Source organism: Canis lupus, chromosome 10 (assembly GCF_048164855.1).
Source record: "Canis lupus baileyi chromosome 10, mCanLup2.hap1, whole genome shotgun sequence".
Classification (NCBI taxonomy): Eukaryota; Metazoa; Chordata; class Mammalia; order Carnivora; family Canidae; genus Canis; species Canis lupus.
In genome coordinates, this window is record NC_132847.1 from 58385274 (window position 1) to 58406730 (window position 21457).

At 40.6% G+C, this 21457-nt stretch overlaps 1 long non-coding RNA gene across 1 annotated transcript; it reads right to left on the reverse strand.

The window, feature by feature from the left end:
* Positions 1-81: 81 nt before the first annotated feature.
* On the reverse strand, positions 82-15675 carry LOC140641759 (uncharacterized). The gene is made up of 3 exons (XR_012038358.1): positions 15537-15675; positions 2003-2176; positions 82-1263 (listed from the first exon to the last, which is right to left on the reverse strand). It is a non-coding gene; the product is annotated as an uncharacterized lncRNA (long non-coding RNA).
* Between the last annotated feature and the right edge of the window lie 5782 nt (positions 15676-21457).

The window sequence follows — 21457 nt, forward strand, 5'->3', positions numbered from 1 at the left end:
CTTCCCCCCCGAGCCCCAACATCCTGAGTGCTTTACAGCAGAGATCAGAAAAGTATGGCCCACCATCTCTTCTTGTAAATAAAGTTTTATTGGAACACAGCCATGTTTTGTTTTTTTTCAGCATCTATCTCTGCTTTCATGCCACAACAATAGAATTGAGAGACGTGACGGAGACCTTACAGCCCACAAGGCCTAAAATATTTGCTATTTGACCCTTTGCAAAAATTTTGTTCAACCTTATTTTATAGCAAGCAAGTTTAAGTTTTTTCATCTGCAACACAAGGACAATAACCAACATCATAGAGCTGTTGTGAAGATCAGAAAAGGGTAGTGGATGCAAAATTGTTCTGTAGACACCATCCACTCGGCCCACCACATGGGGTCGAGGTAAGGCTTGAAATCTCAAGTGTTGATGTAGGACGTGTGAAGGTTCACTTGGGGGCCGGCATATCCCATCTAAGCTGACACCTGGGAAACATAGAGTGCTGCATAAATACAGAACTCAAATATCTGCCCACGAGGAATCGAATTCCCACTGCCCTCCAGGATAGACTCTTGCCATACGGCATTAATTCAGATGGGGCTCTGGCTCCTGGAGAGAATAAAATAGGCCCTTGAATGTGCCTGTTCCTCATTTACGATAAATGCTCTGAGAAGTAAGAACGTGCTTTAATTAATGCCATTGGCAGACTTGCATAACTGCTGGTTATGGGAGATAAGAATGATTTTTTACTTGATTTGACAGAGCTAACGTGCAAACCCCAAAATATTTTCAATTAGCCTCCTAGCTAGTTATCAACATGGATCTCACACTTCCTAAGGTGGGCCTCCGAGTCTTGAGGAAGTGGCATGTTTTAAGCTGTAGAGGAAGTGTGGGTGATGGGATAGGCAGGCAGAGGCACGGCCCCGGGTTTATATGGAAGGAGACATTTCACTGTGACCCAGCTGGAAGAAGCATTTCGCCAAGAGGGCAGAGCCGGGGCTTGGATCTGAGGGCCACACCACTCCTGGCTGTGTGCTGCTGCCCATGGGTGGGATGGCAGCCAGTTCTCCTATGGACATGAAGCACAGCTGCCTTTGTCAGGCTGAGTCCTTTCAACCACCTTAATGAGATATGAAGTCTTGCCCCAGAAAGGGGAAGTTGAGTGCCGCACTCTCGGTGAGTCAGTGGTGGGGAGAAGCTTGACCCACTTGGATACCCTTTCCCTGTCCATGCCGTGTTGGTGCTTCACTTTACCGCTCATCAGACACGCTGATGGCCACCTGGGAAGGAGACAGGGGGCAGTTAACACTGTCTGCACAGAGGAGGAAACTGAGGTCCAGAAATGAAACAGTGCTTGTGGCACCCCATAGTGGCACACACAGCTGGAATCTTGGTCTCAGCCCTGAATCTTCCTCTCCACCATGTTACCTACTGTGAGGATGACCTCCTGGGTCTCTGACCCTGACTGCAAAACTGGGCTGGGCCATCTTATGTGACCACCAGCAGTGAGGCTGAACCTCTGCTCAGACCCACCTTCCCATCTGAGATTCCCTCCCCCCATCTCACCCACCAGCAGCTGCCCCTGAAGCCTTTTTGGGGTTCTGCCCAGGGTTGGGATGAAGGTGAGGTGAAGGAGGCATCAGGGCACAAAATGTAAAGAGGTGCTCACTCTCAGGGCCGTGCCAGTCCATCATCTCATTGGGAGCACGAAATGAAATAAGTGCTTAGAGGCAGAACCTGACACATAAGCTATAAAAATATTCAATATTACTGTTATAATCAGTAGTAGCCACACTACTACTGACAGCATTGAGAGATTCTCTATTTCTTCTTCTGCTCACTGGAGATAAAACTAATTTTTGTCAGTGAATAGAGTGAATGCTGTAAAGTTCTACAAATGTAAGCTCTTATTCCAGAAGGCCTCATACTACTTTGGGGGCGTTACTGTCCCCAAAAGAGGGACAGTTAACTTTGTCCTATTTCATGGCCTCAGGCGACCCCCTACCCTGCCTGGCCTACCTTCCATGCTAAGAAACTTGGCTTCCACGAGGGAGCTAACAGGAACCACTGAAGGATTTCAAGCTGGAAGTGATGTGGCAAATCTGCTTGATGAAGATCCTCGGGTGGTGTGATCTTAGACCGGAGAGGGCCAGAACCAATTTAGGGAGGCCAGTCAGAGGCAAGTGAACAGTCCTGGCAAGAGACAATGAGGTCTGAAGAAGGGTAGTGGTAGTGGGGACGATAGAGGACCGAGCAAGAGAGTGGGGATGAGGAAATGAAATCTGTTCATCACTCCTGGAAAAACAACTGTGAATCAGTGATACCATCTTTATCCCCCAAAGCAAACAGATCCTTCATTAGTGCTAGCAATTGAGAGCTGTGTGAGGCTTGGTACCCACTAGCTGCTAAACATGCATATAAAAGGAAGCACACCATATGCTGTGATGAGTTAATGCCAATTGGCCCCACTCAGATATATACTGCTTTAATTTTAACACTTTATTTGAACAAAAGTCTACTTCTAAGGAAGCTCAGGATTCCCAGAGCTTCTTCCTGCTGGCCATTTGACTTGATTTCTTTCCTCAGCGATGAAATGTAGCTTTCAGTAAGTATGGCCAAGATGCAGATGTCAACTCCATAGAATAAAAAACTTCATGGACACATGAAATAAAGTACCTTCTACGGTAGTGAGCTCCTTGTCACTGGGGGCATTCAAGAAAAATCTGGATGGCCACTTGATGGAGTTGTTGCAGAGAAGATTCAAACATCAGAAGGTGAGTGGAATGGGGATGTTAGACTTGATGACCTTTAAGGTTTTTAAGAATCATGAAATTCTAAGAGGTTGAATCACAAATGTACTTCTTGGCTGATCAGGGGAACCCCGTAATCACAGCAGAGTCAGAATGAGGATCTAAGATTTTGCAAGAAAATTCAGAATTTATAACCTCCTTAGGGAAGAAATCTGGACAACCCGTCAGCCGAGACAGCTCCAGGACAAGAGAATGGTGATCAACAGAAGAAAAAGTTTGCTTCCAATGTCATCCTGTGGAGCCTGGCACAAAATAAGGAACTTCTCTTAGGGCTAAGAACTAAGAAAGCACTTTGATCTTCTCTTCTGTATAACTGTCCCTGTACCTCTTTTCACTTTGGCAATTAGGAAGCTCAGGACTTAATGCGCACATGAAAATAACAACTGCATAGACCCTTAAAATCTGTTTGTCATCAGCATCTCTCCTACCTCACTGTCATTCTGACCTCCTATTTTAATGTATACATTTCCTAGTCCTAATTTTGTTTTTAATTGATAGTTTACCTTCTAGTACCTCCTGTAAGCTTCCTCTACTGCTCTGAGAAACAAGGAGGGAAATCAACAAGAAAATAATAATAAACCACCATCTGGGAAACATTATTGGCTCCCACTGATAAATTGTGGGGAAATAGTAGGGGGAGCATTAGACTGGGGGCCGCTTGAGTTGTCAGCTTTCCTTTGCCACAGTGGGAGCTTGAGGAAGGTGCTTCCTGGACCCAGTCTCCCCTTCTGTATAACAACAGACTAGAGGATGGGCTTGGGTTGGGCTTTGGCTCTCAAGATCTCCTTGCCTGCAACTGTCCTGCCAGGGTTCCCACATGAATCTCCAGATGCTGCCCTTCCATCAAGTTTAGACCTCCCCTGGACTTTGAGGTTTCTTGCCTATTGACAGTATCCTAGGCTTTTTATTTATGTATCAAATCAACAGATATATATAGTTTTCACTAAGTTCCTTGAACTGTTCTGATATTCCATAGTGTTTGATGTAAATTTTGTAATGATTTTGTGAGAGAGATACTCTTACCATGCTCATTTTACAGATAGAAAAACTAAGGCTTTTGGGTTTAAGTAAATCCGTAGTAATTGGCAGAGCTAGATTCAAAACCCAGGCAACAAGTCTCTGAGTTCAGATTCTTAACTGTATGTTCCTTCAAATTGAGCCATGACTTTGACCCAGCTCCCTAACCTCATTATTATTCCTGACCCGGATTATTAGCTCTCTTGGATTATTGCCCTCTTGTCATCCAATTAAGACTTATGTGAATGCCTACTCTGGATCAAACTCTGTGATGGATTGGGACAGACATGAATCCAATATGGTCTTATCCAATGGCAGCTGTCTTTCTGAGGACTGGAGTTAAACATATATTCCACCCACTAGAATGCAAAGACAAATTAAATGCTATGTGGAAGTTCAAGCAATGGCTATGTCAATGGGACTTCCACTGGAGGAGATGACAGTGGAAGGGGGTGAGGAAGAGCATCACAGGCAGAGGGAAGAACATGAGCAAGTCCCACAGGCATGATAATATGTGGTACATGTCATGGGGTCTGGCTCTTGGCTTTCTCTCCAGTCTGGTCCTGTATCACCCTTTCTGTTCAGCTGTTAGACATATTTGTTGAGCGTCACCTATGAGTCAGGCACTGTTCTAGATGCTGAGGATACAGCAGTCAAAGTGGCTTTAATCATGACCCTTACAAGCTAGTGGAGAGACACAGTTCTTTAACAAAGAAAAATGATATGCCCAGTGGTGGTAGGTATGATAATGAACAACATGCAGAGTAATGGGATAGAGAACAAGGGAGGGTCACTGTCATAGGAAGAGTGCAGTCAAATACTTTACCCCTGAGCTATACCCCGCCATAGGAAGAGTGAGCAGAGAAGTCCTGTTCAGTAACATTTGAGTACAAACCCAAATGAAATGAGGGAGTGAGCTATGAAGACACCTGGTAGGAGGATGGTATAGGTAGAAGGGAGAAAAAAATGCAGGTGCCTAGAAAATGCACTATGTTTGCCATTTTTGAGGAATTGTGGGAGGGGGAAGGGGGAAGAAATGAGAACTGAGCTGTAGTAGGGCTCTAGATTTTGTGTGATCTTATCTATGAGACAAGGACTGGATTTTGCTCCCAGTGCAGTAGGAAGCCATTGTGAAGCTGCTGTTGAGCCAAATCATGACAGCCCCATGAACCTTGCTAAATCTCTCTGGGAAAACCAAGTTCTGCCCACCTCAGGGCCTTTACCCATGCTGTGCCTTCTGCCAGGAATGCCCCCTCCATCCCCTTCTCTTTGTTGAGCTATTTCCTACTCCCCCTAAAGGCAGTACTTCAGGGAAGTTGCTCCTAACCCTCCTTAAACAAATTAGATTCCCCTGCTAAACAACCTCACCATCTTATACTTCCCTTTTGTGGCACTTAGCAAAACTACCATGACATAATATAAACCATTACATAATACAACTTTCATTTTCTACTGTTTCTTCCACCGGAGAGTGAGCCCCATGGGTGAGACTATGTGTCTTTCCTCTTTACCCCTGGATCTTCAGTACACTGCACAAAGTCTGATTCTTAAGAAGTGCTCAATAAATGTTTGTTGAATAAATGCAAGAATAAATGAAGTGAAAGGAAAGGATAAGAAGGCAGATTGAAGGCTCTAACCCTGAGCTGGAGAAACCACAGATAGGCCATAAAGAAAGTATATGAAGGGTATGGTTCAAGGTAAACTTAGGCTAAGCTCCTGATGATGATGGGCAAGAGAGATTGAAAGGTAGTGAGACCAGGGGTCAGAAAGAGTGGAAAGCAATTTTTAAAACTGTTTGGTAGACTCCTTCCCCTATGTAAATGTTCATATCAAAATAGAAAAATCTTGGGTACCCGGGTGGCTCCATCAGTTCAGCATCTGCATTTGGCTCAACTAATGATCCCAGGGTCCTGGGACAGAGCCCCACATTGGGCTCCCTGCTCAGTGGGGAGTCCTGCTTCTCCCACTGCCCCTCACCCACCCCCACTTCTGCTCTCTCTCTCTCTCAGATAAAGTCTTTTTTTTAAAAAAAATCTATGTGAAATCAGATGCTTTCATGAATTTGAGGAGCCAGAAAGATCTCAAGGTATATCCCTTGAGGGGATATAGGGATGGTAATAATCATTAGCTAGTGTGTGACCAAACAACAACAAAAAATGCCAAGTAGCAGAAATCATACTATATGGGAGTCAGGAGTCCTGGGTTTTCTCATTCGCTCATTCATTCATTCATTGTTCATGCAATAAATATTGGCTGTTGACCACAAACTAAGGGTTAAGACCTTGTAGTAGGCATTGGGTTTAGATTCTGTTTGTTACCTGTAAGATATAAAAACTTGGACAAATCATTTAACCTCCCTAAGGGGAAAAGAACTTTCATTTATAAGGGAATGGCCCTCCTTATTAAAGGAAAATACAAAGCCCTTCAGTACTTGAACGGGGTCTCCACACGAGAAGAGATGATGTAATAAAAGGTCTTAATTCTGTCCCCTTGAGTTTCCTTTCCCCTTTGAAGTTTTCACTTTGATTTTGGCCGCCACACCCAAAGAGGTCTGTAATGATTGTCATCATCTGTTTTTCATGGCCTAGAAAAATCTCTTCTTGTTTCTTAAAGCCCACATCAAACATCAGGGCTCTTGAAACCTTCTGTGGCTCCCTACTTCCTAAGCAAAATGAATGTCTCCCATCCTGCCCTGCCTTGAACACTAGCTCATCAAGTGTTGTCCAGCTTACTACTCCCTGTGACATAGCTGAGTTCACCCAAGAACTTTTTTTCTTTCCCTCTGTTTTCTCAGCCTTTGGCTGAGTGTCTGGCCCAGAGTACATTCTCTGTAGTTAAATGTTAAAAAATGACCAGGGCGGCAGAACAGTTGACAAACCTACACAGTGGTAGAAGGAAATCTAAACAGACTTACTAAGACCCAGAAAGAAGAGACTAAACCAGCTAGGAACATCAATGACTACTCACTGAGGAACACTGAGAGACCATGGGACATTGTGTGTTGGGGTTAATACAACTTCCCAGTTGGAGAAGACAAAATGGCAGAAAATATTTACTTTCTTTAGCAAAATCACATTGTAGCCTTTGCAATTTAGAGGCTGATGTAAACTTGGGAAAGTCATTTAACCTCTCTGTACAGGAGGAAAAGATGATGATGGCTTACTGAGCTGTCTGTGCAGGCATGTGGCCAGGTCTCCAGATGCAAGTTTAAGTCCGCAGCGACACATCCTTGATGCCTTTGATGCCTTGGGAATTTCTATAGAATTGCTGATACCTTTTCTGATAGAATGTAAATAATTAAGGGACAAGTACGAGATATAAATTTTTAAGTATAACAATTGTTCCAGATATATCCAGATATATCAAAGCTCTGTATCTCAGTATATTGCTTTCACTTTGCCTAAAAATGCACTTCTGTTTGTTGAGTACTATGGTGTCTGTGAGTACTATTATGTACTCACAGTGCTAAGTGTTTGTATATATTATGTAATATAAAATTAATGCAGCAAGATGGGAGAAGTTGTTTTAGGACACACTCTCGGGGGGAAAACCTGAACATGACTGCAAGCAATATTTTGATAGACCATCCATGTGAGTGAAAGATGAGACCCCAAAGAACATACCAACATAACAAGGGATGAGTGCTAAAGTTCCTTCTGATGGACAGTTGGATGTTCACTTAATGGCACGGCTTTTGAACTACTGAGCAGCAAGATGCCTGTGGGACTGTCATGACTGCAATGGTGTGCAAGTTTGGGGCAGAACTGAATTGTTCAGAAACAATAGAGCAGAGGCCGAGGACAGTGTTCTGGAGGGATCCCAGAAATTGTGAAAACCCACTGTGAGACATGTAATGAAACCTTCCCCATCTCCTCTGGAAAATCACCAGAAAATTTTTCCTATTCTCCAATGCTCTTGGGTCATGAAGATTACTTCACAGGATAGAAAGAAAATCTGAGGTCAGTAAAGTCAGAGGACATAGCGGACATAGGAGAATAGCCACAAATCTGAGTTACATTTAATTTACAACCTTATGAGACAAAAATCATTACCCTCAATTTACTGGTGAGGGAACAGGCTGGTATAGGTTAACAACCTTGTCCACTACGCTTGGCTAAAAGTGGCTGGGCGGCCATTCCACACAGATCTGCTTCATCCTAACACCTATCATTTTAACCCCAGGAGATACCTGCCTCTATGATTCTATTACTGTTTCCTGCTTATCAAAAGTTTGATAAGTTTGACGACTGCTCTCCCTAATTATATTTTAAACCATATTAATAACAGGAGAAATAGTTGCACGTGGAATAGAAGGAGAGGAATGTTTCCAGCCATGAGGTATAAATAGCCTACTGATCTCTCGTCTTCAGAAAGGGACCAGAAGTGGAACTGCAGCAGGAGGAGTGATTGCCTGTGAGGGAGGGGAGCAGCCTTTTGCACACATGGGCACACGCTGCCGAAAATGAGACTTGCGTTATCACTGCCATAGTCTCGACAAACGCCCACCATGGAATGACATCACTGCCAAAGCCCAATTAGCTCAAAGAAGACCCTGGCACTGGATGATGTTCCTTCAAGATGGCATGAAATTCCAAATATAAATTGGGTCCGCACTGGGCGATGATTCAAGGAATCGTATTGGCCAGTTCACAGGACAGCTTGGCAACTAGAAATCCTCTAAACAGGCTTTTGAAACTGTATCACCCCCTGAAAAGACAGAGGTATAATTATACACAGATCCCACAGTAAAAATATAGAAAAAGAAATGCAGAGGTTCTCTGTCCATGGTGTGATTATATCATAAATTATACTTTTGAAAATATGGAGGAAAAGTTTATCAAGGTGTATCATCTTTTGGAGCTACTTTGTCTTTTCAGAAAAACAATTGTGAAACATCGAAAATAGCAAAACTTCCTTACGGTTTATAACTCTTTACAATGTGCTGCATGCTTTTATGTACTTTATCTGATCGTACCCTCCCAACAGCTTGATGCAATTATTGTTACTATTTTATAGATGAAAAACTAAAGTTTAAAGAGGAATCTGTTAAGGACTGCTTGAGAGCAGGGACTTTGTATCACCCTTCTTTGTGCTATCAGCATGTTCTTTAGGCCCTGACATGTCACATGGATACTGTAAATGTGAATGGAATGGAATACACTGGAAAAGAACTGAATGACTTGCCCAAGTCAACTCACAGCTTAGTGTTCATTTTTACCTGTTATGCAGCCACATCATTCAACCAAATGTTCACCATACACCTGCTTTATGTCTGGGCATATGGTAAACACTAGAGAACCAGAAGAGCATGGGGAAAGGCCAGGTGTAATAGAAGCATAAGATATAGTCTCTGTGAGAGACTGAATATACAAATGGACAATGGCCAGATCACATATAAAAACAGGACTCTGACCCACAGTCTGTAGCCTTCAGCCCAGAGTGCCAACCCACTACAACAGACAGTCAAGGAAGCCAAACAATGACTCCTATGGCAATCAGCCCCAAATGGTGGAAACTGGTTAATAACTGACAGCTTTGCCATTTTTTTGTTCAAAGAAAGTCAAACATGCTCTCCTAACCACTCACATATAATGCTCTGCTCCTAGTTAGCCTGCCTCTGGCTCCTCTAAGCCACGAGCCTCCAGTCAGAGTACACTTAAATCATTCCCTTTTCCCCACTATAAGGCTTTCCTACTCCACTGCCTGCCTTTGAATCTCTGCCCAACCCAAGTGATGGTGGCTGATTACCTTTGTATAACAAAATCTGAATAAATAGCCTTTGCTTCTGCACATTTGGGTGGTCTTTGTTTAGTTTTACATCTGTGTTTAAGGAACTTATACTACAATGAGGAGAAAGAACAAGATATATATATCTATATATATATATATATATAGATAGATATATATAGATATATGAAAGAACAAGATATATACATAGGAAATAATAAACTGATAATATGAAATAGTGCCAAAGTGAGTGGGCAATGACCTCCCAAAATAAGGATTTTTAAGTACTAGCAGTACAAAGAAATCAGTGATAGCTGCGTGGGGGAAGTGTTCCATTACCAAGGTTGACTTGTCTCTGTTGAGGGGAGGAGGTAGCCTGGATGGACAGGGTATGAGAAGTACATGGTCATAAGATATCGCAGAGATGACCAAGCTTCCCAATTGCACCAACTACTACACGTGTTTATAGATCCATAAATCATCCAAAAGGTTATGGACAACTCTCTTGTCACTGAAGTACTGGATTAAAAACTGAGAGACTAGTGGGCCACTTCTTCCAGTTGAAAGGTCTGACCCTGAAAGATAACTAACTGTAGAGGTGAACATTTGGCTACATGAGAGGGGTGTGAAAGTCTGTTCAGAACTGTGGTTGACAATGGGCTGTTGGAAAGGTACGGGGAAATCCAATCAGAACCACAAGATTCTTCATCAACCTAAGAAGACATTATCTTACACAATACTTATTGAACAGTTAAACCATGCCAAGTATTCTTCAAGAAGCTGGAAATACAACAACGAATAATGTGGTCTGTGCCCTCCCAGCTTTACAATCACTTGCTTTAAGTCAAAATTGGAAGGAAAAAGAATAAAAACTCTAGAAAAATTCTAAACCAGATCCTACTACAGTTTTATACAGAAGATATAGAAAGTATCCAATGGTGCTAAGAATTCAATAGGAAAGCCTATCCACATATCCTGAGATATCTACATACAAATGCCCAGAGCATGGACATAAACAAAGTCACCCAAAAATGTTAATACTGACTAGAAAATGCATAGAACTTAGAACTTAATAGTACTTGTGTGTCAGCCCTGATGTCAACTGGCTTTCAACTTCCTCCCATCCTTCCCATCCTCCCAAAGGCAATCAGAATAGTTTCTTACCTCCAACATACTTATGATCATGTGATTCTCCAGCTCAAAGCTCTGTAGGGACTCCCCATTATGCAGTGCATGGTTTTCAAGGCCCTCTATTATATTATGTTGCCACAATAAATCTTCCAATGCCATCTTCAAAAATCCTTTCCCCAGGGCAGCCCAGGTGGCTCAGCGGTTTAGCGCCGCCTTCAATCCAGAGAGTGATCCTGAAGACCCGGGATCGAGTCCCATGTCAGGCTTCCTGCATGGAGACTGCTTCTCCCTCTGCCTGTGTCTCTGCCTCTGTCTCCCTCTGTGTCTCTCATGAATAAATAAATAAAATCTTAAAAAAAAAATTCTTTCCCCGAAAGATCCCTTCTAGTCACTCTAGATCTGCGTTATCCCAATGACAGTCTCTGGCCATGTGTGACTATTTACAATTAACTTGGTTAAAATTAAATTAAAAATTCAGTTTCTCAGTTGCACCAGCCACATTTAAAGGGCTCAACAGCCACATTTGGCTACTGAATGGCATAGATATAGAACATTTCCTCATCATAGAAAGTTCTATCAGACAGCACTCTACTAGTCTAAGCCATCTCTGAACACATTCTCTAACTTTGTGATAATTTGTTATCACACAGCAACACAAAATGGATAGAGTGGCAAAGGAATATTACACATCAAGGCTCATGATTCCTGCATGGATCAAAAACTGGCAATGCTTGTCCAATGCAGACAAGACACTTTACCTCCATACGTTTGTCCTAAGGAAATAATCGGAATTCTTATCCTATATCAGGATGTTTATTGATAGCATTATTTGTTCCAGTAAAAAGTCCAGTAAGATGGGATTGCTAGCCATCCACACAACACAACATTATGTGGCTATTAAAAAATATCACTTCCTTGAAAATGATTCTGTGACATGGGAAGAGCTGATCATCAAGTTTAAAAAGCAGGATACAAAATAATATATGACAATGTATGAAAGTTAAAGGAAATATACCAAAATGTTAGTGATAGATTTTTTTAAATGTAATATTCATAATAGTTATCTTTGTGTAAGATTAGGAAAGAGTTTGGGTTTTCTCTTTACACATTTCTGTGTCTTCCAGGTGTTCTATAATGAACATGAATTACTTTTATAATCAGAAAAATAAACAATTTTTTTGCATGTAAAGCAAGCTCCTCAGGTAACAACCACAAAATTAATCATGCCTTTGACCAAGAAATCTCATTCATGAAAATATATCCTAAGGAAATAATTCAAAACAGGAAAAAAAATCATATAAGTGAAAAGGTAATGTTTTATAGCAATGTTACTTATAACAGTTTAAAATTGGGTGCAACCTGAATATCCAGCAATTTAATTATGATAAAGAAAATTATAATATATTGGCTTGATAGAATATTGGAGACTCATAAAAATAATTAATGCAAACATTACCTAGAAATACAGAAATTACAGAATAGCACAAAGCAAAAAGCTCAAGCCACAAAACAAAATGTCTATGATTATAATAATTTCACTTAACATGGAGAAAGATGGAAGGAAGAAGGAAAAATTAAAAATGATTGCTATGCTGAATGGGATTCTGAGAGTAATCTGTATCAAGTTGTTTTGATAACAAACACAACTGTTTGATAAAGACACACACCAGCATGCGAATCAAGAAACCTGAGAGTGACGGACATGTCAAGAATGTGGAATGATCATGGATGGCGGCAGAAATGGGAGAAACAGCTGTAAGAAAGGGGCACCAGAGACCACCTGCACAGGGGCATGTGTTTTCATTCCTCTATCCAACAAGTATCCATGGAGCCTCACATAGGAGTAAAACTATAATGAAAAACAAGGGAATGAGAAACACAAAATTTAGAGTTTGAGTTACTCTTGGGGAATTAGGATTCCACTGAGGAGGAGAACACAGAGGGTGTATTAGGGGCTCTGTCATTTCTTAAACTATTTCTTAAGTTTGGGATCATGGATGTTCTTTTTATTTTTCTTCTGATAAATCACAAGTGCTTACAACAGTTCTTGGCACATATTGGCTCACCCAAGAAATTAATTGTAGAAAGAAACTTTTCAGGGCACTTGGGTGGCTCAATCAGTTAAGCATCCAAATCTTGCTTTCAGCTCAGGTCATGATCTTGGAGTGGTGAGACCAAGCCCTGAGCCCCCTGCTCACACACAATCTCCCTCTCCCCCATCTCTGTCCCTCTCCACAGCTTGCGCAGGCTCTCTCTCTTGCTCTCTCTCTCTCTCCCCCACCCAAATAAATAAATAAACACAGCCTTCAAAAAAAAAGTCTGCTTGTCCCTTTTCCTCCACCTCTGCCCTTCTCCCTGTTTGCACAGGCTCACTCTCTCTCTCAAATAAATAAATAAAATCATATTTAAAAAAGAGAAACTTTTCAGTGGCTCTCTAAAAAAAACTCTAACTTAATAAAATAAAATAAAATTAAGTTAAAATAAAATAAAATAAAATAAAATAAAAAATTTAATTTAATTTAAAAAGCTCAAACTATTTCATTTGACATACAGAGCTCTTCAGGAACTGGCTTGTACCAGGTGTTGTATCAACACCTATGACTTCCTCCCTGATCTACTATCACTCTTGTTCATTTTTTGCCTAATGTATAGGACTTCTTGGTACCTCTGAGACTTTGTCTAGCTGTTTCTTTCTTTTTTCTTTCTGGAATGTTCTGCTTCACCTAGAGATCCCCTAATCTCAAGGCCAAGTTTGCCATACCTGCTTTGCAAAACCTTGCTGATCTCCCTAATTGTCTCTCTTCTGTGTTCTTTATATATATATATATATATATATCTTCTGTGTTCTAAGGTGCTTTCTTTATTTGTGCATTAGAACCTGACTTGCTCTAATCTATTACAATCTCTCACATTAGGGTTTTATTGCTTACAAGGTACTCTTAGCTCCATTATACTTGCAATAACACTGTGGGTTAGTCTTCGTTAGCCCACTTAACAGATACAGAGTCCAAGCTTCCATAGGAAGAGCAGGACTTGAACACTGGTCTTTGGATTCCTGTGGCCTCTGAAGGGACAGGCTGCTGGGGCAAGAGAGTGCAGGAAGAGGCTGAGTGGATGAAACTGCAGTCTCTAACAGTGCTGTCAGCATTTGTAAGATGAGAACTGGCATTTGTACAAGAAGAGATCGGCCATGAAGATCACCTCCAGTATGTTTAAGACACTTGAAGCTATACCTGTCAGAGTGGAAGGGGGACCAGGCTAAAAGAATGACCACACATTGAAAGGAGAAAACAAAACAAAACAAGTTTAAGTGAATTCAACAGAATGGGCTTTACATCTTACCAGGAAACTTCAAAATAGCAGACTAGTCTCCAAAATAGGAACCTCATCTTGTTTTTCTTTTATGCCAAGTCCCAGAAATAAGGCCCAGCACCAAAAAAGGGACTCAATATGTGTTGAATGAATGAATGAATGAATGTGCTATTGAGAAGAACAATTAGTTTTGGCTTTCCTGAAACTGTTTCTTCTCAGTCACGTCACCCTTTCAGTTCAGGGGAACTGAACATCAGTTGCTTGTATGTTTAATAATTCAGATCCTGAAGCTTCTCTAATGCTCAAAACCAAACAATATATTCACTCGTTTGAATCATTCAACAAGTATTTAGTGGATTTAGAATGTATTGGACAGCAGACACCTTCTCTTTTACACTATCTTTAACATTTAAGACATGCACAATGCCTGATTTGAATACGTGAAAAAAAGCCTCCTGCCCAGAAGTCATAGAGCTAATGAAAAGAAAATCTACAAAGCAAGAGACCTTGACCTGCCATAGAGAAACAGCTCTGACGAAATTAACAGTAATATGGAACAAAAAGACACTGCTAAAAAAAGTCAAGAGCTTTTGAACACCATTGTTCACCATTGTTCCCACTGAACACCAAAGACTATCTACTTTATAATTGATCTTAGAAAACATGTTTTTGGGAAATTGGTCATTGGACAGATCAGCCTTTAGAGAGTTTGTTTGTTTGTTTTTTTTTTTTTTGCAAACCTTGAGCCAATGCTGGATCCTGGGACTAGGCACTCTGGTGTTTCACAGCCTGGCCTGTTGAAGCAATCCATATTTTTTGACTGATCACAGTTCTGGATACACTTCAGGTAAAGGACAGGTCTAGGTTCACATGAGTCCATTAAAAAGCAATGTTCACAATAAGAAAGGATCTAAAGATGTGCCTAAGAGTGTCTATCCTGGAATGGGCAATAAGGGTCTTGCCCCGGCTGCATTCTCTCTGTGTCCCATTATACATGATTATTGCAGGGGAGAGGAGGCTGTAGACAGCAATCTCTCAAAGATCTAGGGCTGGATCGCCATTTTACAGCACATATGTGCGTTTACTCAGAGGGGTCTGCTGTGCCCAGACTCAAACCTCTTCCATTCATTTTCTTATTTAATAAACACTTATCAAGTATCTATTTCCTGTTCTGGGGGTTGGGACTATGATAGTGAACAAGACAGGTAAGGTCTAAGTTCTTACCAAGCCCATATTCTAGAAGAAAGATATGATGATAAGAAAATACCAGAAGTTGAGAAAGTTGAACCCCTCCCCCCAAAAGTCTGTGCTACTGGAGTCAACAAGGTGTTTAATCTTCATTCCATCTCCCAGCAACATCAGACAAACACTTGCCATTAAACTGGACCAAACAGCAGACTTACTCAAATGCTTAGCAATCCCTGGAAGAATTTGATTATGAGGGCTGGACAGGGGAGACTTTCTCTATTTGGTCCAATTTCTAAATGGAAACTCACAGTGTTTGATGAATAATGAATGTGAATAATTAATGCATTTGAGAAAGGAAAATTTCTTACCTGTCAGTTACTTATCTTGGAGATTACACATCCATCACTCCTCCCCCGAGGGGCTAGACTCATCTCCATAGAAACTGGGGGCAACCCAGAATGTTAATTATATCTCAATGCCAGATTTCTCTGCTCAGAATGTGACTCACCGGAAGACCTTCTAGGACTAACTTGTTCTGAAAAGTAGAAAATTTAATTTATCTGAAGTATTTTTTAAAGCCTCAAATAATGAAGTATCTTAAAAAGCTTAAGGAACAAGCAAGAGACTGACTCTGTGTGTACACACACTTGGGAAAATACTGCGTAGAAACATATGCGTCCTCTGGGCAAGAGGCTGAGTGGAAGAAATGGATCCTTGGTCCATTCATAACATAAGCACCAGCACCTAGAACAATAACAAACACATAGTAGATGCTCGTTGAATAATTACTGTTATTATTGAATGCTATGTTGAATGTTGTTAAATGAACTACCAATTCTGTGTGGTGATAATACAATTCTCATTTTCATGGTGACACTGTACACAATGTCCTTTACATACACGTTATTTGTTATTCTTTATAACTACTTTAGAAATAGGTCCACAATACATTATCCATAATTTTTTTAAACTCTAAAACCAAAAGCTTGGGGGGAAACGTATATAATAAAAAGCCTGACTTGTGTTGAAGTGAGCCTTTTCATAGTTTTTACCCTACTTATGTAAATATTTATACATTTTGCCACAGAAATACTAAGACATTTGCTTTTGGAGGACCTCCTAGGTGCTGTTAGGCTTTTTTTTTTTTAAATCTACATATCATATATGACATATAGCCTTTCTAAAATCTAAAAAATTTAGAATTCCAGGGGCACCTGGATGGCTCAGTTGGTTAAGTGTTCAACTCTTGATTTGGCCTCATGTTGTGATCTCAGGGTTGTGAGATTGAGCCCTGATTCAGGCTCCACACTCAGTGGTGAGATTCTTTCCCTCTGCCCCTTCTGCTGCTCACAGCCTTTCCCTCTCCCCACATCCTATAAAATAAATAAATAAATCTTAAGAAAACGTTAAAAAATTAAAAAGTAAAAAATTCAGAATTCCAAAAATACATCTTGCCTCAAGAATTTTGGTTGGGAAGATCATGGACTCACATTGTCCTCCCACTTTTATAAGTAGGAGTCTTGATTCAGGAAAGCTAAGCAATTTAACCACAATCACAGACCTAGTAAATAGATACTCAAACCAAAATGCTTTGGTGTCAAATCTTTGGGGTTTTATTTTCCTCATTATAATAAACCTCAAACAATTAATCTGAAATTGAGTATTAAGAAAATTCTCTATCCCATTGACATAAAAGAGGTAAATTAATCCGAGGTAGCACAGACTTGGTCAGCACAACAGAAAGAAGAACAAATGGCATAGGGTCTGGAGCTAGGTGAGAGCTGTCTCATGTAGAGAGACCTCCACTCCCTGAAGGAGATGACATCTGAGACTTAATCTCATTCTCCAATGCCTCAAGTGCATGTGAAACAGGAGCTGACCAAGGGTCTCTGGTAGACTCCTTTGAAGAAGTCAGATGTGACCCACATGATATTATCATGCCATATCCATTTTTTTGCTAATCACAGAACTTTATTTTGAAAATCAATGATGCCCAGATCTCTTTCTTGGGAAGAGAGAATAACAAGACTAAATTATAAGGTTGGCACTTTGATCAGTCAGGATAGTCTGGGTTATGCTGCAGTAACAAACAACTCATGAAGCTCTGTGGCTGAAAACAACAAAGGTTTGTTTCTTGCTTATAGTACATGTTTATCACAAGAAGTCAGGAGATGCTCCATTGATTGTAATCATTCTGGGATCCAGGATGACAATGCAGACACTCTCTCTAACATTGCTAGTTGCCTGACAAAGGAAAAGAGAAGGCAACAAAGCATGCCCTGGTTTTTCAAAGCTTCCACATGAAACTGATATGTTGTCACTTATGCTCACATAGTTCATTGGTCAAAGTTAGTCATCTAGTCACACTCAATATCAAATGGGTAGAAAGTACAAAACTCATGGTTTCCAAGTTCTTCAATACATTTGCCTACTCAACAAATATTTTCCTGAGTGTCTGCTAGTGCTGAACACTATTCTATGCAATGGGGATTTTTTTTTTAATTGTGTGGAGTGATGTGAAGAAAAATAAAGTGGAGTAAGTGGTGGTGAGTGATTGGGTTGGGGAAGAGGAGTGAAAAGCAAGTTCAGTGGTGAGTGATTGGGTTGGGGAAGAGGAGGTGAAAAGCAAGTTCAGGGAGGGATTCTCCAAAAGACCTGGAGGAATTGAAGGAGGGAGCCACGTAAGGGAAATTCTGCCTTTGAGGCCAAAGCAAGACACAAAGAACTCAAATCTCAGAAAAATTCAGAATGATTCCTAAAAAGTAGAGACAAAGGGCTGAGACATCAACAGTGTGTATCTGTGGGGCTGAAATAGTTGGGCTTGCTCTCTTCAAGCCCCATAATACACCATCTCACTTCCTTCTTTTCCTGACTGAAACAACACAGGCACCAGAACACTTCCTTTTTCCTCCGTGGTTAAACAACATGCAAAAGTGGTTTACTTCAGGAGACGATAGCAATCAGCAAGTGTTCTGTAAACACATAAAATTATCCATTTATTGATGAAAACCTATACTCCATGAAGGATGATGGGTGTTTTAGATACTTCATTTTATTGAATAGGGTTGTTGTGGAAAGGATAAGATATAGAGGATCATTATTACCATTTTACAAATGAAAAAGCCATAATAAGAACTAACAGACTTTCTGGAAAGGTAGCAGATTTTTTTGTGGCAAAGATAGAGTCTGACTCCCAAGCCTATGCCCTAAATTGAAACATAGTGAACTTTAGACTTTTTGGAAGGCAAACTTGTGGAAACCCACATCCACATGAATTCTTATTTGACTATTTTTTTTAAGGTTTTATTTATTTATTCATGAGAGACAGAGAGAGAGAAAAAAGAGAGAGAGAGAGAGAGAGAGAGAAAGAAAGGCAGACACATAGGCAAAGGGAGAAGCAGACACCCCTTGGGGAGCTGGATGTGGGACTCAATCCCAGGACTCCAGGATCATGACCTGAGCCAAAGGCAGAAGCTCAGCCACCCAGGCACCCCATTATTTGACAATTTAAAGATGGAATTACCCCTGTTACAGGGAAAAGGAATGTTGTTTAGGCATCTTTGCACAGTAAACAAGTCGTCCTACAGATAAGACTGAACCCATGGCTATTTCATCACACACTCATCCAAAGGTCACCTTCTCTGTGAAGTTTCCCCTGACTACCCTATTTAAAATTTCAGTGCTCCCTCCTCTGCTTCCTACCTCCTTCTCTGGTTTTATATCTCCCTGTAGCACTTATGACCCTCTTATAAACTATGTGATTTATTTGTTCACTCTATGTTGCCCACTGCTTGAAAGTGTAAGCTCCATGGGTGAAGGAAATTCTTATCTGCTTTTTAAAAATCACTTTTATTTCCCCTAGAGTATAGAAAAAGTACCTTATACTCAATCAGTAAGTATGAATAAATGGTTAGAATGAATGAATGAATGAATGAATGAAATGATTCAGAGAATGATCTCTTACTTGAGCAAGAGTTTTTAATCTGGGATACATTAATGGGCAGTTGTGTGAGAAGGAGAGTACTTGTGTGTGTATAGTCAGTCTCAAAGAAGCCAATAACCCAAAGACTAAAAACTACTTTGTGTGGCAAATCCATACAGTGGAATCTTACTTAGCCATAAAAAGAAAGGAAGCCCTAATACTTGCTACATGGATGAAGCTGGGAAACCTTACACTAAGTGAACGAAGCCAGACACATATTGTGTGATTCCATTTACATGAAATGTCTGAAGTAGGCAAATCTCTACAGACAGAACCCAATTTTTTAGTGGTTTCCTGAGGTTCAGGGGAAAAGGGAGGGCAGACCAGGGAGCAATTGCTTAATGGATATGGGATTTTCTTTCAGGGTGATGACAATGTTCTGGAACTACACAGTGGTCATGGTTGCACAATATTGTGAGTATACTAAATACTTCTGAATTGTGTACTTTAAAACGGTTAAAATGATACATTTTATGTTATGTGTATTTTACCACAATTTTTTTTCAAATAGAACCACTTTGTGAATAAGGGAAAGAAACAGATGACAAAGATGAGACAAATCGTCTCATACATCTAATAGGATGGATGATGGAATCTAAGTCTGAAAAACTGTCAGTTGCAATCAAACACTCTAAGAATATATGGAATTGGAATATTTATAATACTCGGAAGAACAACTTATATTTGTATCAAGTTTTGCAGTTTTGAACAAATTTCCAAGTGTATTATTTAACTCCTAAAAAAGAAACTTGTGAGGTGGGTGGGGTAGTTATAATTCTATGATCATCTTTATAAATGAGAATAATGTGATTCAGAGAGGTTAAGTAATTTTTCCAAAGTCACATAGTTATGGAATGGTAAAATACGGATCTAACTTCAGGTCTGTTTATATTTTTGGCAAAGTGGTTCCCTCAGCCCTTTTAAACCTTTCAATATCTTTCCAGAAATCACAAGTTTTCCTGTGGTAAGGCTCCCCAGGTGAGGTCAAAGGTCAAGTTTCTTCTCTAACATTTGGAATGACATCCTCTTAGCATGGTCATGCTGAGTACTTCATTGTGACCAGAAGCCCTAACTAAAAGCTATATGTACCCATGATAAATGATAGCAGTAGGAAAAACAGATTCAATTATTATTTATATAAATTTTTGAGAGTGAGAATGTTCTAAAATGTAGAGTCAATGGTAAGGAAAAAGTAATCAAAGCTAATGAATGAAACCCAATTTCTTCATTTTGCCAATGACAAAAGTCAAGTACAAAGAGGCTTATCTAAGATGACACTGAGTTGGGGTGCCTGGGTGGCTCAGTTGGTTAAGCATCTGACTTCAGCACAGGGTCCTGGGATCCAGCCCCATATGGGGCTCCCTGCTCAGTGGGGAGCCTGCTTCTCCCTCTCCCTCTGCTGCTCCCCCTGCTTGTGCTTGATCTCTCTCTTTCAAATAAATAAAATCTTTTAAAAAATAAGATGATACAGAGTTAATATCAGAGGTAGGATTGGAACACAAGGCTTTTGAATACTCTGTAAATGCACAGTTTCTCGGAAACCAGCCTTCCAACAGCCTTCTCTTCTCTGAGAAGAGATTATTTGAAGTTCGTGTAGTTAACAGTTCACGAATATGCTGACATTTATCATAAACATCGAAGGAAAGTATTATGGATTCAGTGATAATAAATAATCCAAATGCTTAAATTTAGCCTCAGATGAACCTGTTTTCTACCTTTCCTCCTCTCCTGGGCTGAAGCACAAGGACACAGTAGCTTTTCTGTTTTACCCAGGAATGGTCAATTATCCAGAATCTACCAGCCATGTTTTGTAAACACATTTGGTGGTGGGGTGAATAATACAGGCCCAAGGTGTCACTTCCACCCATGGAGACACAGATGGTCAGAGCTGAGACCTTAGAAACCTTCCAGTCTGGGGTTCCCCAGCCACAGTCAGCTGACTTCCAAGAGGTTACTGCCTTGAGCCTGTGTTCAACTGCACCTTCTCTCTCAGAGACAGAGCTTGTGTTTGGCTCTTTGCTCCCTCACACTGAAGTAGGTTGAGAGGTTGCAATAAATGTTCCTAAAATGGAGTATCAGCTGCCTTCGGGAAGATGGGGAGGAGAAAGCTTAAAAAATGAGAAAGCACCTACTAGAACAAAGTAAATTTAGCAAAGTTCCTCAGGGTACACTTTGGGGTGGAAGGAAGATATTCTTTTTTTTTTTTTTTTTAAGATTTTGTTCATTTATTCATGAGAGACACAGAGAGAGAGAGAGGCAGAGACACAGGCAGAGGGAGAAGCAGGCTCCCGTGGGGATCCCGATGTG